Consider the following 17126-nt stretch of genomic DNA (forward strand, 5'->3'; position numbering starts at 1 on the left):
AAGCTCAACAGGTTTATTTGGTAGCAAACGCCACTAGCTTTCAGGGCTTTGCCCAAGCCCACTCATCTGACGAAGGGTCAAAGCCCCAGAAGCTAGTGGCTACCAAATAAACCTGTTGGGCTTTAACCTGGTGTTGTGAGACTTCTTACTGTGTTTACCCCAGTCCAACGCTGGCACCTCCACATCATGTAACTGTTAAGCCAGATGGTCATTCTGTGTGCTGTGAACGCTTCATAATAATTTGCAAAATCTCAATGAATGAGATGTGACACTTGAACAAACTCGTTCTCAGTATCAGAAAGCTTGCTTTCAGACTGACACTGCAAAAAAATTTCCTTACATCATAATCAACAGGCCCAAATATTTTAGTTTAGTTTACGGCAACTCTCTCGTAGATATTGCTCTTTGCTGTATTTCAATGCTGAGTATTCTGCTGATGGTTCTAAAATAGTGCAGCTTTTGAGGGAACAAGACCAAGAAAACAGCACCTTCCTGATTTCCACATTTAACTACACAAGTTAAAGAGGTCTATAAAATATTGAGGGGCATAGATTAGTTAGATAGTCAACATGTTTTCCCAAAGGTAGGGGAGACTAAAACTAGAGGGAGTAGGTTTAAGGTAAGAAGGGAGTGATACAAAAGTGTCCAGAGGGGCAACTTTTTCACACGGAGGGTGGTGAGTGTCTGGAACAAGCTGCCAGAGATAGTAGTAGAGACAGATACAATTTTGTCTTTTAAAAAGCATTTAGACAGTTACATGGGTAAGATGGGTGTAGAGGGATATGAGCCAAATGCGGGCAACTGCGACTAGTTTAATGGTCTAAAGAAAGGGGGCGGCATAGACAAGTTGGGCCAAAGGGCCTGTTTCTATGCTGTAAACCTCTATGACTTAAGTCCCAATGTTATTGTCGGATTTACTCTTCACTCAGTGCCAACAGTGATTAGCACTGCTGCTTCACAGCTCTAGGGTCCTAGGTTCGATCCCCGGCTCGGGTCACTGTCTGTGTGGAGTTTGCACATTCTCCTCGTGTCTGTGTGGGTTTCCTCCGGGTACTCTGGTTTCCTCCCGCAGTCCAAAGATGTGCGGGGTTAGGTTGATTGGCCAAGCTAAGAAGTTGCCCCTTAGTGTTCAGGTTAGAGGGATTGGTGGGTATAATGTGTGGGGATATGGGGTAGGGCCTGGGTGGGATTGTGTTCGGTGCAGACTCGAAGGGCCTGCTTCTGCACTGTAGGGTTCTGTGATTGATTATTTTTAACCGCAAATGTGGATGAATGAAACAGAAACATAATCTGAAAAATCCAATGATATGTTCTAGGTGCTTTGGCAAATAAAACCCTGCAATTCATTCAGAGCAGGAATTAAAATGTTGGTTTGGAAAACCCTCTTTCCCTACAGAAGTGACTAAAGAGGTGATAATTCTACCCAAGAAGCTATTTATTCATTGCTTTATTACAGCAAGCCCCAGAGATCATTCCTTTCCAGTAGCAGATCACATCCCGACTGCCTTGCCCAGTTTCACCTCCTCACTATTTTCTCAGCTAATTTGCTGAACTGTTAATTCCTGCCTGACACTGTTTGAAAGGTTTCCCTTTCATGTTGTCAGGTTTCATCTCCTGGGTTTTAGGGGCCTTTTCTTCACAGCCTCTAATGACAGTGAGCCTGATAAAAGGATTAATAGTACTAACAATGGCGGTGTCACTGATCCCCTCCCCTTCCACTCTGGGTAATGTCAGTCGCAGCCAATGCTGATAACTCTCACATTGATGTGAGGAAAGGAGCTGTCAGGACAGGCACCTTTATTACCTCAGCAGGGGGCAATATAGGCAGGGGGAAGGGGGGTGGTGGAGGGGGAGGTTTGAGGGGGAATGGGAAGCTATTTACTGAGGCTTCATCCCTCCCCCACTCCATGATTTCTTGCACAGATTTTTTTTATCAGAGAGTAGCATCTTAGCAAATAAGACAGCAACAAATATTCTATCTTTCTATCTGCAATCGACTCACACTCTATTGTGTATCTGTCAGCTTTTTGCCTGTATGTCTACTTATCATCTATCTCACAGTTTACAGCGTAACTGTATATATCTATTTGGGTGCCAACTGTCAGCCTGTTATCTATCTCATTACCTGTCTGTTGGCCTGTTGTTTTGTCTATCTGTCTAGTTATCCCTCTTACAGTGTGTTGTCCCTCTATTTGTATCTATCTATCTATCAATCTGATTTAGTGTCTGTCTATCTAGTTTTCTATCAGTCTGTCTGTCTATCTATCTGTCTGTCTATCTATCTACTTGTCTGTCTATCTACCTATTTTACTGTCTATCTGCTATCTGTTTATCTATGTACTAGTCTACTGTCCATCTTCTATCTGCATAGCTACTTATCTGATAATATTGCCTATATTACACAGGCAAAGTGATTCTGTTTACATCAAGTGTTCCAGTAACAAATAAATGTGATCTGAATTATGCAGACATGACGGTGTGAATGTTTAATGTACAAGTGGCAGGATCAAAATTTCACCCACAATAATATTTTTATGCTGTGTCTCTCAGAACCGTATGTGTTTCCAAGGTTTCTGCCCCGCCCTGCTCTCCAAGCCGCTTGTTCAATGCTTACATTCCTTTGCAACAGGTCTTCTGAAAATTCCCAAGTGCAGGGCAAAAATTCTGAAGTAGCAAATTCTGCAGTCATGATCTTGGAGCATGTCCTCTGAGACAATCCCAATATTTGTATTTCCACACAGCGCTATGGGTCATCCATCAACAGCTGCCCACAATGAACAACTGGGTGCCTGGAAAGTGGCAAGGTCCCAATGTAAGAACTGGACACCTAGTTGCATTATGAGATATTTGGACAGGTAACAACATTCTGAACATAGAAGCAGATTGTAAGCTCTATCTTAGGAATGTGAGAAATAGACGCAGGACTGGACCATTCGGCCCATCAAGCCTGCCCTACTATTCAATACCATCATGGCTAATCTCTGGATTCAACTCCACTTTCCCACCCATTCCCTTGATTCCCCGAGAGACCAAAAATTTGTCCACCTCAGCTTTAAATGTAATCAACAACGGAGCATTCACAACTCTCTGTGGTTGAGAATTCTAAAGATTCACAACTCTTTGAGTGAAGGAATTCTTGTGCACCTCAGTCCTAAGTAATTCCGAGGCTATGTCCTCCTGTTTTAGATTCCCCAGTAAGAAGTCTGACAACACCAGGTTTAAGTCCAACCTATTTATTTGATAGTAAACTCACAAACTTTCGGGGTTTGCCCCTTTGTCAGGTGAACAAAGGGGCAAATTCACTTGACGAAGGGCAAACCCCGAAAGTTTGTGAGTTTACTATCAAATAAATTGGTTGGACTTAAACCTGGTGTTGTCAGACTTCTTATTGTGTTTACCCCAGTCCAACGCCGGCATCTCCACATCATGACTACTTAGATTCCCCAGCTAGGGGAAACAACATCTCAGGATTCACCTTGTCAAATATCTTCACAATCTTGTAGATTTCAATGATCTCACATTTCATTCTTCTAGACTGTAGGGAACATAGACCCAATTTAAACAGGCTCTCGTCATAGGACAATCCTTTCGCCCAGGGATCAATCTCATGAATCATTGATGTGCTGTTTCCACTGCAAGTTCCTATTATATTCCAGTCCCCTCAACCATGTACCACCTCTTCCATTCATAGTAACAGCTAGTGCTGTCACCGTCTGGATTTCATCTGTAATTCTGGCACATGTTTCATATTCAACATGTACACCCAGCACGTCACTCTCTGCCTGACTGTGACTAACACACTCGGAGAGCCAGTATCAACGTGTAGGTTCCACATCCTTAAACAGCATTCCAAAATCTGGAAGGTCCCAAAATCAGGTTTTGTCCTGGAAAATACAACCCTCATCCGGCATTGCAATCCATCACATAACTGGCTCACAGCACACTGATGTCCTGCTCTTTGGCTCTGCGATTAACAGTGGAAAGCAGCCTGATCCAGACCCAATCCCTTTCTTTCCCCATCTCGGCTGGGTCCAGCTCAAAATCCAGAAAATCCCTGTATCCAGTACACATTGGGAACCCAGCATCCCGGATACAGGCTCCAGGATCACTTCCCCTTTTTAATTAATTCTCAAAACACAGGGAATTGTGAAATCGATGTTGTATATGGGATACACAATATCGCAGTGAAGCAAGCAATTGATGTCTCTCAAAATACGAGGAATGATGGGAATGCAGCCTCAGAATTTGATAGGTCAGTTGCTGCATTTCCTTTACGACAGAACAAGCCAATTCTGGAAAGGCAAAGTCTGCTGTATGTGATGTTGTCCCTTGCCAGTACTACAGAATGTCCTTTGCCAGTGCTTATGGGATGTCCCTTGCTGCTACTGAGGGATGTCCCTTCCCTGTGCTATGGAATATCCCTTCTCAGTGCTCTGGGATGCCCTTTGTTAGTGCTATGGAATGTTTCTTACCAGTGCTGTGGGGTGTCCCTTGTCGGTGCTGTGGGGTGTCCCTTGTCGGTGCTGTGGGGTGTCCCTTGTCGGTGCTGTGGGGTGTCCCTTGTCGGTGCTGTGGGGTGTCCCTTGTCGGTGCTGTGGGGTGTCCCTTGTCGGTGCTGTGGGGTGTCCCCTGTCGGTGCTGTGGGGTGCCCCTTGCTGACACTTTTTTTGGAGATTTAATATTTGTTTCAGAGCTTCTGAAACCACATGTCATGCCTGCTGGTGAACCCTGACCACACTTGGTGCCACCATTTGCATCAGCAGTCTGCCAGAGTTACCTCTTTGTCGTCGTTGATACTGAGGGCTCTCATGTCTCTTTATTCAGAATGTTGGGTGCCCTGCTGACCTCTTGGTTCCCCAAACCTCCCCATACAACATATCCTCGGGAAAGTGACCATCTTGCAACCTGCTCACATGGCTAAATCAGAGCAGCCTTCTTTGTGTGATTAGTGCTAGCGTGCTGGGCATGTTTGTCCTGGGAAGGACAGCCTCACTGGTGATTTCTCTTTCTATGTGATATCAAAGATGCATCATCGACACTGGGGAGATGGTGGCCTGGTAGTGTTACTGGACAAGTTATCCAGAGGCTCAGACTAATACTCTGGGGATTATAGGTTCAAATCTCATCACAACAGTGAGGTGAATTTTAATTCAATAAAGAAATCTGAAAAATAAAATTTATTCAGCAATGGTGACCGTAAAAACCACCATTGATTGTTGTAAAAACCCAACTGGTTCTCCAATGTCCTTTAGGGAAGGAACTTTGCTGTCCTTACCCGATTTGGCCTACATGTGACTCCAGACACACAGCAATGTGATTAACTCTTAGCTGCCCTCTGAAATAGTTACCAACCTATTCAAGGGCAATTAGGGACAGGGAACAAAAGCTGGTTCTGCAGGCAATGCCCACACCCTGTGAAAGAATAAATACATTTAAACTGATTGGAAGCATTTTTCTCTTGGCAGGTGTAGGTTGCCTAGTCTTCACTGACTTACAGCAATGTGTTAAGGAATATGGCCTTCTGAATAAGCATCTTGGCCCTGTGGGTTAGTTTGTTGTTTTGACAGGGGCGCAAGGGTTTTGGGAGAACAGGCAGGGAAAGTGGCATCCAGATCTCAATCAGAGCTTATGGAATGGCAGACAGACCTGCTCCCATTTCTTTTGATTTTACAACCTCATGCCCATGTCATTCATTAGCCAAAGCTAGTGGCTGTCTTTCCAATGCATTGGTAAGCTTTTCCTCAAGGGTCATTTGTTGTTGATCACTGTAGCTGAATTTGTTGTCTTCTTCTGTGGTGTGCTGCTGCTGAGTGGGATCACAGTAAGGAGTCTCACAACACCAGGTTAAAGTCCAACAGGTTTATTTGGTAGCAAAAGCCACTAGCTTTCGGAGCGCTGCTCCTTCATCAGGTAAGTGGGAGTTCTGTTCACAAACAGGGCATATAGCGACACAAACTCAAGTTACAAAATAATAGTTGGAATGTGAGTCTTTACAGGTAATCAAATCTTAAAAGCATAGACAATGTGAGCGGAGAGAGGGTTAAGCACAGGGTAAAGAGATGTGTATTGTCTCCAGCCAGGACAGTTAGTGAGGTTTTGCAAGCCCAGGCAAGTCATGCAGGTTACAGATAGTGTGACATGAACCCAAGGCCGTCCTCATGTGTGTGGAACTTGCTATTAGTCTCTGTTCAGTGACTCTGCGCTGTCGTGTGCCTTGGAGAATGCTCACCCGAAGATCAGAGACCGAATGCCCGTCACCGCTCACGTGTTCCCCTCTTCCCTGGTGATTGTCGAGCAGTGTTCATTCATCCATTGTTGTAGCATCTGCATGGTCTCCCCAGTGTACCATGCCTCAGGACATCCTTTCCTGCAGTGTATCAGGTAGACAACATTGGTCAAGTTGCAAAAATACATACTGTGTACCTGGTAGATGGTGTTCTCTTGTGAGATGATGGCATCCATCTCAATGTTCTGCCACGTCTTGCAGAGGTTGCTGTGGCAGGGTTGTCTGGTGTCATGGTCACTGTTCTCCTGAAGGCTGGGTAGTTTGACAGTGGTCTGTTTGAGGTTGTGCGGTTGTTTGAAGGCAAGAAGGGGGGTGTGGGGATGGCCTTGGTGAAATGTTCGTCTTCATCAACGACATGTTGAAAGCTCTGGAGACAATGTAGTAGCCTCTCCGCTAAATATGCCAACATAAAGATGTTGGCATATTGAGGTGCGAATTTGGTCCCCATGACTGTTCCGTGTGTCTGGATGGAGAACTGGTTGTTGAAGGTGAAGACATTGTGGTCCAGGATGAAGCGCGTGAGTTGTAAAATTGCATCTGGAAACTGACAGTTGTTGGCATTGAGTACTGAGGCAGCTGCAGCAATGCCATCATCGTGGAGGATGCTGGTGTGGCGTGCTGAGACATCCATTGTGACGAGGAATGATCCTGGTTCAACTGCTCCATGTATGCTGAATTCTGGTAGGATTCCACACTTTGTCTTGGTTTTTTGTTTTGATAGATCGAGTTTCCTGTCTGGTCATGTGTAGATGTAGAATCCTTCCTGATTGGCAGGGAAAGCATAGGTCCGTAGTGTCATGACAAAAGCTAGGTGTTGTTTGTACAATGGCTTTCAGGATGCCCTCGATGTAGCCGGACAAGTTCTCGCACAGGATCCCATTGCCCGATACAATGGGACGGCTGGGTGTGTTTGCCTTATGTATCTTCGGGAGGCAGTAGAGATCTCCAACGTGGGGAGTACGTGGGATGAGTGGGATCACAGGCAGAGACACAACGGCCAGAAATCTTGTATCTCGCCCACAGCTGAGATTCTCCAGTCCCGTTGCATTGAACAGAGATTTGACTGAGCACCAAATTCTCCGTTGTTGCCGGCAGCGCGAGCAGAGTGTGCAAGACCGGAGAATAATGATCAACATCCTGTTCGACAACTGTAGTTTCCTTGACACAGATGTTGAAGGGGAGAATGAACCAGATGTAGGACGGATGATTTCTGAGTCTTTGGAGGTGGTCTTCTGTCTGGGTGACATCAGTATGCTGGTCAGGATTCCACACTTTGTCTTGGTTTTTTGTTTTGATAGATCGAGTTTCCTGTCTGGTCATGTGTAGAGGTAGAATCCTTCCTGATTGGCAGGGAAAGCATCGGTCAATAGGAGAGAGGAAAAAATACAAAACAGAGAACTAGAAACATAGAAACTAGAAGCAGGAATAGGCCATTTGGCCCTTCGAGCCTGCTCCACCATTCACTTTGATTATGGCTGATCATCAAATTCAATATATCCTCTTCCCCTCATATCCCTTTAGTGCCAAGAGCTGTATCTAATTTCTTTTTGAAATCAGACAACGTTTTGGCCTCAACTACATTCTGTGGTAGTGACTTCACCACCCTCTGGGTGAAGGAATTTCTCCTCACCTCAGTTCTAAGGGTGAGGATAAGGTTTACCCCTTATCCTCAAACCAAGAGCCCTAGTTCTGGATTCTCCCACCATTGGGAACATTCTTTCTGAATTTAATCTATCTATCCCTGTTAGAATTTTGTAAGTTTCTATAAGATCTCCTCTCACTCTTTTAAATTCCAGTGAATATAATCCTAACCGACTTAATCTCTCCTCATATAACAGATCTGCCATCCAAGGAATCAGCCTGGTAAACCTTCGCTGTACTCCCTCTATAGCAAGGACATATTTTCTCAGATAAGGACACCAAAACTGTACATAATATTCCAGGCGTGGCCTCACCATTATGCTCTATACAATTGCAGCAAAACATCCCTATCCCTGTATCAAGTCCTCCTGCTATGAAGGCCATTTGCCTTCTTGACTGCCCGCTGTACCTGCGCGCTTACTTTCAGCGACTGATGCAGGAAGATTCCAAGGTCTCGTTGAGTATCCTCCTCTCTCAATTTGCATCCATTCAAGTAATAATCTGTCTTCCTATTATTGCTACCAAAGTGAATAACCTCACATTTATCCAGGTTATACTGCATCCGCTATGCAGATGCTCACATACTCAGTCTTAGAATCAACTTCGTCACTATCCACCTTGACAAAGCATTCTACCATATTATGGTCACTCGTCCCCAAGGGTTCTCTCACAACCTGATTGCCGACTAATCCTTTCTCATTGCACAACACCCAGTATAGAAGACCTGCTCCCTTGTTCCTCAGCGTACTGCTCCAGAGAACCATCCCATATACACTGCAGAAATTCCTCTTCCATTGTACTGGGACCAATTTGACTCTCTCAATCTATATGCAGCTTAAAGTCACCCATAATCACAGATATTCCTTTAACACATGCATGTCTGATTTCCTGTCTGATGCTTTTTCCAATATTACCTCTATAGTTTGATAGTCTGTATATCACCCCCATCAATGTTTTTTGCCCCTTGTTGTTTCTTAACTTGACCCATATAGATTCCATATCATCTGTGCTAATATCTTTTCTCAATATTGTATCAACATCATCTTTAATCAACAATGCAACTCCATCACCTTTTCCTTTCCGTCCGTTCTTCCTAAACACTGAATAGCCCTCAATGTTTAATTCCCATCCTTGATCACCTTGGAGTCACGTCTTTGTAATGCCAACTATATCATTCCCCTTTACATCTATCTGTGCAAATAATTCATCCATTTTGTTATGAATGCTCCGAGCATTCAGGTACAAAACCTTAAGGTGGGCACTTTTAACATTATTCTCTTTCCTACTATTTTATACCCAGTCCTGATGTGACACTGACCTTTGATTTCTCTGCCTGTCACTTTCCTCATCCTCCTTACTGTCTTTTCTTCTTGATCCTAATTCCCCCTTAGTAATGACTAAGACATGGCCCAGTTTCACCTTGATCTCAAATATCAGAGAGGTGGAGCTATCAAACTGCATGTTATCATGGAAGGAGCATATGAGATTGCAAAGCTTAGGAGGAGCGCCGATTTTCCTAGTATCTATAAGAGACCACCCCTCCTCACAGTGTCAAATGCTTTTGTGAGACCTGCAAAGGCAGATAGAATGCTGTTTGTTGCCCTCCGCCCTTCCTTTGAAGCTGACAGAGGAAGAAGATCATGTCTACCATAGATCTGCCTGCTTTGAACCCACATTGGGCCACATTGCGTTGGCTTGTCATTGCAGCTTCATTAGATTGTCACTGAGAAAGGTCTTCCCAGTGATGCTAAGGAGTGAAATGGCCCAGTAATTGTTGCAAAGCCATTTTGGTTGTCTAATAGGAGACAAGAGAGTTGGTATCAATGGGTGCTATTCTGATTGGCGGTTGGTGACTAGTGGAGTGCCACAGGGATCGGTACTGGGGCCCCAGCTATTTACCATTTATATTGATGATCTGGAGGAGGGGGCTGAGTGTAGGGTGTCGAAATTTGCTGATGACACGAAGATGAGTGGCAAAGCAAATTGTGCAGAGGGTGTGGAAAGTCTGCAGAGGGATCTGGATAGGCTGAGCGAGTGGGCGAGGACCTGGCAGATGGAGTACAATGTTAGCAAGTGTGAGGTTATCCACTTTGGCAGGAATAATAGTAGGAGGGATTACTATTTAAAGGGCAAAAAGCTGCAGCATGCTACAGTGCAGAGGGACCTGGGGGTCCTTGTGCGTGAGTCGCAAAAACCCAGTCTGCAGGTGCAGCAGGTGATCAAGAAGGCGAATGGGATGCTGGCCTTTATAGCGAGGGGGATTGAATATAGAAGTAGGGAGGTCTTGCTGCAACTGTACAGGGCACTGGTGAGGCCGCAGCTGGAGTACTGTGTGCAGTTTTGGTCACCGCACTTGTGCAAGGATATATTGGCCTTGGAGGGAGTGCAGAGGAGGTTCACTAGGCTGATACCGGAGATGAGGGGGTTGGACTATGAAGAGAGACTGAATGGACTGGGTCTGTACTCGCTGGAGTTTAGAAGGCTGACAGGGGATCTTATAGAGACGTATAAGAAAATGAAGGGGATGGATAGGGTAGAGGTAGAGAGATTCTTCCCACTTAGAAAGGATAGCAGAACTAGAGGGCACAGCTTCAAGATAAGGGGGGGATGCGGTTTAGAACGGAGATGAGGAGGAACTTCTTCACTCAAAGGGTGGTGAATCTCTGGAATTCTCTGCCCGTTGAAGTGGTGGAGGCTACCTCGCTGAATATATTTAAGTCACGGGTAGATAGGTTTTTGGTAGGGAAGGGAATTAAGGGTTATGGGGAGAAAGCGTGAAAGTGGAACTGAGCCGCTTCAGATCAGCCATGATCTTATTGAATGGCGGGGCAGGCTCGAAGGGCTAGATGGCCTACTCCTGCTCCTATTTCTTATGTTCTTACATTCTTATGATGTTTATTTTATGTTTCAATCCATCTTTGAAGTAATCCTTGATGTGAGCAAGTGTGAAATTCCACAGGCGGGTTATCTGGATGTGTCTTAGTTGTAATTCATATTGGAAACTTCCAGAAACTTGACCAACTTGTAGTTGCAGACTTGTCAAGGGACCTCTAGCAGCTATCTTAAGTTGCCACCCTATCTGTTTTCCTTATTATCTTGAAAATTTTGATCAATAAATCCCTTAACCTTCTCAATTCCAGGGAGTACAATCCTGGTTTCTGTAATTTCATGCTTGCAATTTAATCCTCAGAGTCCAGGGATCATTCTAGTAAATCTGCCCTGTACTCTCTGCAAAACCAATCTATCCTTCCTCAGGTGAGGTGCCCAGAGCTGCTCACAGTAATTCCAGTAATATACCTGAAGCATGACTTGTAATCGTCGTATCCAGTGGCCAGTTCACCATACAGAAGGCCTTTGGGTATATAGTCATCATTCATCTGATGAATGTGACTGAATCAGTGCAGATGTCATTGGCTTATTAATAAGTGTATGGTAAAATCTTGAAATGAATTATAGACTCTAGTAATTTCCAAACAACAATTCCCTGGTTTTTCTCTCTCACCTCTCCTAGATGTGTTGCATTTTGCACTGTGAGTATCCCATTGACAAAGAATATGATATAATATACACAGAATAGTGAAAATGGTTCCAAACCCCCAATAAATTTGCATTCTTCCACCTTTGGCCTTTTGTCATCTACCACTTCCTTCATTCCACGAGTGGTGGCCTTGCCTTCTGCCATCTAAACCCTAAATCCTAAATTTTTATTTTTATTTCTTCAGAAAATATGGGCATCGCTGACTGGGCCAGCATTTATTGCCCATCCCTGATTGCTCAGAACTGAATGATTTGCTAGGCCATTTCAGAGGGCATTTTAGAGTATTGCTGCAGGTCTGGAGTCACATGTAGGCCAGACCAGGTAAGGTTGACAGATTTCCTTCCCTATATGACATTACCAAACCACATGGGTTTTAATGATAATCGACAATGGTTTCATGATCATCATTAAAGTTTTAATTCCAGATTTTTACTGAATTCAGATTTCACCATTTGCAGTGGCAGGATTCGAACCCGGGTCCCCAGAGCATTACCCTGGGTCTCTGGATTACTAAATCCAGTGAAAATATCACCACACCACCTCCTCTTTTCCTAAACCCTGTTGCCTCATTACTACTTCTTTAAGATGCTCTACAAAATGTATCTCTTTGACCAAGATTTTTTTGACTGTACGTAAGTTTCCTCCTTTGGATCAATATCAATTGTTATCTAATTATATCCCATGAAGCACTTTGGGACATTTAACTCTCTTAAAGGTGCTATCTAAACACAAGTTGTTGTAGAAGGAGATGTTTAACAAATCTGTAGAAGTATTGTGGAGACTGGAAGGTCAAAATGTTCATCAAGAACAGGCAAGGACTTTCTGCCTCCAATCCCAACTGGCAAGATGTTGTATATGGAGACTCACTGGTGCCACGAGTTACTGGGCCTTCTCCAAATAACAGGATATGGAGGACAAAATAATAGAGAGACTCAACAACAGTTTCTAGAGATCATGCCTGCTCTCACAGGTGGATGTAATGGATTTGATGGCATTATTCAAAGGAGAATTAAATTCTCCTGAAGTTTTGGCCAACATTTATCCCTCAACCAATACGAGCAAGAACACATTGACCGTAATTCTCCAGTCTCGTTTGCCCAGCCACTGCTTCTGGTGAGAATGGAAAATTTGGTGCTCCATTCACTGCAGCGGGACTGGAGAATCCCTGCTGCAGGTGAGGTCGGAGAATTCCGACCATTCTAACTGTTGATCTATTTAATGGGTATTTGAGGGGTTCTGCAGTTTGTCTGCAAGTTTTTTCTGACATTACAACACTAGGCTTCACTTCATTCTTAATGGGTCACATCAGGGCTGCAAAAACCACAATATAAAAATGTGATCTTTCTTTACAAGGCAAGTTCAAATTTCAATTATAATGAGTATTACCAAAGAATATGTTGTGGTAGCTCCCAGTTGAGGAAGACCAGTGCTCCAAGCACAGAGGTGCCAATTGATACGTACAGGTTATTGAATCTTCCTCTAGATGCTCAGCAATACCTCACAACACTTTGAAGAGATTGCCTAAATCCATTTTTTCTTTGGGAATCTGTGGAAGCCACAGACAGGATAAATATAGGGGTACGATATCACACTAGCTTTGCATTCCGCTTTCTTAATGCTTCACATTGACAATACACTCAGTGGATGATGTAGGAAATGTCTTGTATTCGTACCTCACTTTTTGAAGACATTTGCTGAAGTGAAGAATGCATTTGTTCACTTTGTCTTGTTATCCCAGGACATTATGGTGGTACGGGGTGGCATATTGGCACAGTGGTTAGCATTGCTGCCTCACAATGCTAGGGACCCAGAATTCTGGTCCGGTTTCCTCCCACGGTCCGAAGATGTGCAGGTTAGATGGATTGGCCATGCTAAATTGCCTCTTAATCTCCCAAGATGTGTAGGTTAGGGGATTAGTGGGGTAAATATGTGGGGTTAAGGGATTGGGGTGTGGGATGGGTCTGGGTAACACGCTGTGCTGGAGAGTCGGTACAGACTCGATGGCCCAAATGGCCTCCTTCAGCACTGTAAGGATTCTGTGATATTATGATTCTATGATTCCTGCAGGGGTTCATCAAGGTAGTGTCCTAGGCCCAACCATCTTCAGTTGTTCCATCAATGTACAGAAATGGGGATGTTCACAGTTGATTGTACAATGTTCAGCAACATTCGCAGCTGCTCAGATACTAAAGCAATGCATAGACAAATGCAGCAAGACTTGGAAAATAGTTAGGCTTGGGGCATTAAATGACAAATAACATCCATGCTAGACAAGTGCCAGGTCGTGATAATCTCCAGCAAGAGAGAATCTAACCATCTCCCCTTGAATGTCCTCCCATCACTGAATCCCCCACTATCAACAACCTGAGAGTTACCATAGGCCAGAAACTGAGCTGGATGAGTCATATGAATACTGTGATTACAAGAGCAGGTTAGAAGCTGGAGAGTAACTCACCTCCTGACTCCCCAAAGCCTGTCCACCATCTACAAGGCTGAAGTTTGGATTGTGGTGGAATATCCTCCATTTGTCTGGATGAGTACAGCTCCAACAACAGTCAAGAAGATCTATTGCACCCAGAACAAAGTTACCCACTTGAATGGCAACCCATCCACCACCTTCAACATTCCCTTCCTCCACCACTGCTGCACAGTGGCAGCAGTGTGTACCATCAGCAAGGTGCACTGCAGAAACTCACCAAGGCTCCTTGAACAGCACCTTCCATCTCCATGGTCACCATCATCTACAAGGATAAGGGCACTATTATATGGGAACACCACCACCCGGAAGTATCCCTCCAAGTCACGTCCAACTGTGACTTGGAAATATTATTGCTGTTCCTTCACTGTCACTGGGTCAAATCCCTCCCTTACAGCACTGTGGGTGTACCTACACCACATGGACAGCAGCGATTCAAGAAGGCAGCTCAAGGGAAATAAGAGATGGGCAATAAAATGCTGGCATCCTACGAAAACAGTAGTCACAGCCTTCAACCAACCCATATAATTCATTTAAGAAAGGGATTCAAGACTGTTGGACTCATTTGTTGAAATTTGCTCACTCTAAAATTTTATCACCTTTCAAATTAAAGTCAAAGAATTTCAGAACGTCATCAAACTTAGCTGAAGATTAATTTATTCCTTGCCTCGCAATGCTGTACGTAATCAGCCATGGGACCATCTGCATACAATAGAGTATTAACCTGTTCAGACTTTGTCTTCTTCTGTAATCCTGAAGCTATTACGTGTCTTGAAAATTATTTCATCAAAGTCACAATTCTGCACCTGGCCTAGTTCTTGTTTCAGCCCAGATCTGTTTGGTAAAGTCAATTTAATATTCAAGGTTGTTTTTCAGCCTAGGGGAGTTCAGCTTTAAATGTTCTGCCACTTTTAAAGATGGCACTGCGGTAACTGTATTTTCAATGTTTCTTACTGTTTGTCAGGTTTGGCAGGTTCCCAAGGGAATCACAGATCCACCATCAAAGGAATCAAATTCTTGCAGCAATTTTTTAAGTGGAAGATTTGTGTCCTTTAGAACATTCTCAAAGCACATCAAAGGTGATTCCTGATCTCCAACTTCTTCCCTCTTACTGTCAATGGAGCTCAGACGCTGTGTGGGTTGGTGCCAACCCTGAACCCTGGCTGCGGTGACCAATGAAATGGACTGCCCTGACTGATCAGTAGCCCAAAGATCCCCAGAGGCTAGTTTAGCCTAAGAACTGAACCTTAGCTGACCCTTGCCACACTACCAGAAGGATGTGGAGGCTTTGAAGAGAGTGGACAAGAGGTTTACCAGGGTGTTGCCTGGTATGGAGAGTTTTAGCCATGAGGAGAGATTGAATAAATTGGGATTATTCTCTCTGGAGAGACAGAGGCTGAGCGGTGACCTAATAGAAGTTTGTAAAATTATGAGGGGTATAGATAGTGTAAACATTTGGAAGATTTTTCCCAGGGCAGAAATGACAATTACAAGGGGGCACTAGTTCAAGGTAAAGGCTCAGTAAGCTAGTGGGGGAGGTGTTTTTGGAGAAGGTGATGAGGGCCTGGAATGAACTACCAAATGATGGGGTTGAAGCAGACACATTAGCAACATTTAAGACTTATCTGATTAGACTCTTGAACAGGCGGGGCATAGAGGGATACAGGCGGTTGGCTAGATTGGACAAAGTGATCAGCGCAGACTTGGAGGGGTGAAGGGTCTGTTCCTGAGCTGTACTGTTCTTTTTTCTACATTCCCAGACTCCACACATGCTCTGGTGAGTCAACCATTCTTCTGCCACTAAGTCTCCACACCAGCAATGAAGTGCCTCTTTAGGTAATCGCTGGCTGTGTCCTCAGTGCAGCTGCCCCTGACCCAGGGCTGGATGCTGTTCCTTCAGTTTTTAAGGCTCCAAGGCCTTTCACCAATTTCTTTGGCTTTGGGCCCATTCACCAGCTGCCACCATGTTATAAGGATTTGTTCAGAAGGTATCACTAAGTAGCTTAGAGCTTTCTCAGGTTGAACAGTGGTGTTTATTGATAACTCATAACTATTTACACATGCACAAAATATAGCCCAAACTGTGAGCTAACTCCATGTTGGCTTTGACACTTCTCCATACAACTCTGTCTTCTATCTACTGTTACATGTCTCTCTACATGAGGGGTCTATTGAAAGTGGTTGTGTGCTGGAGGATTGAACGCAGAGTTATCCTGGAGAATCAACGCTGTCCAGCATGAAGCTCTATGGAAGATACTTATAGACTTTGGAAAGCCCAAACATCTAGTGTGGCTAATATGAGAGCTTTCCAAAAATGCTTCAGGAATTGTCAGAGTAGTTGATGGGCATACAAACCAATTCCAGTTTGAGAATGGAGTTAGACAGGGGTGCGTCTCTGTCACTGACGCTGTTTATTACTATTGGAGAGAAGATAATAAGATTGGTACAGGAAGAGCGATGTGGCTGCAACACAGAAAGTTGTAGGATATGGATTTTGAAGCCTGCAGACAACATCACACTCACCACCAGAACAAGGAGGCTGTGGCGAGCTGGTCAAAAGACATGGGGAGTCTCTTTGACTGGACATGAGGGGCAGAGTCCAACATTGTGGCTCTATATGGAAAGGTCAAAATTGGAAGCACTGAGGCAGGGGCAGTGAAAAAGTTCAAGAACCTTAGCTCGATGATAAACACCAAAGATACATCAAAGAATGAAACCCAGGTTAGATTAGATGTGGTGAGAGACACAAGCAGTGGCCTTTTCTTGTATGGAAGACCAAAAGCATCAGTGTGAAACTGTAAAGGAGTCAGGTGCAGTCGCTCGCGGTGATCGTTGCAGGAATTGGGCTCTGAGGGACGAGGATGAGAGCAGGATTCCAGCGATTGGGATGTGGGTAACGGCGGAGAATGCTCAGCCTCGGCAGGATGGACAAATGAGTGGATTAGATCAGGAATCCAGGAACCTGAAGGGTTTTGAAGGAGAGTGAGAAAGATAGCCAAGTGCAGACATTGTCCTGGCAGCAATTGAAAGAGAAATTGAGGATAATAAAACTGAAGAGGAAGAAGATAAATTGAGATGAAGACTGAAGGAAGCTTGAAGAAAGTCAGAGAAAAAGCAACAGTCACATTAAGGAAATGGTGACAACAACCAAACAAATTGAGAGCTTAGAGCAATCAGGAAAGATT

The sequence above is a fragment of the Carcharhinus amblyrhynchos genome, chromosome 27 (assembly GCF_965287045.1).
Source record: "Carcharhinus amblyrhynchos chromosome 27, sCarAmb.v2.hapA, whole genome shotgun sequence".
NCBI lineage: Eukaryota > Metazoa > Chordata > Chondrichthyes > Carcharhiniformes > Carcharhinidae > Carcharhinus > Carcharhinus amblyrhynchos.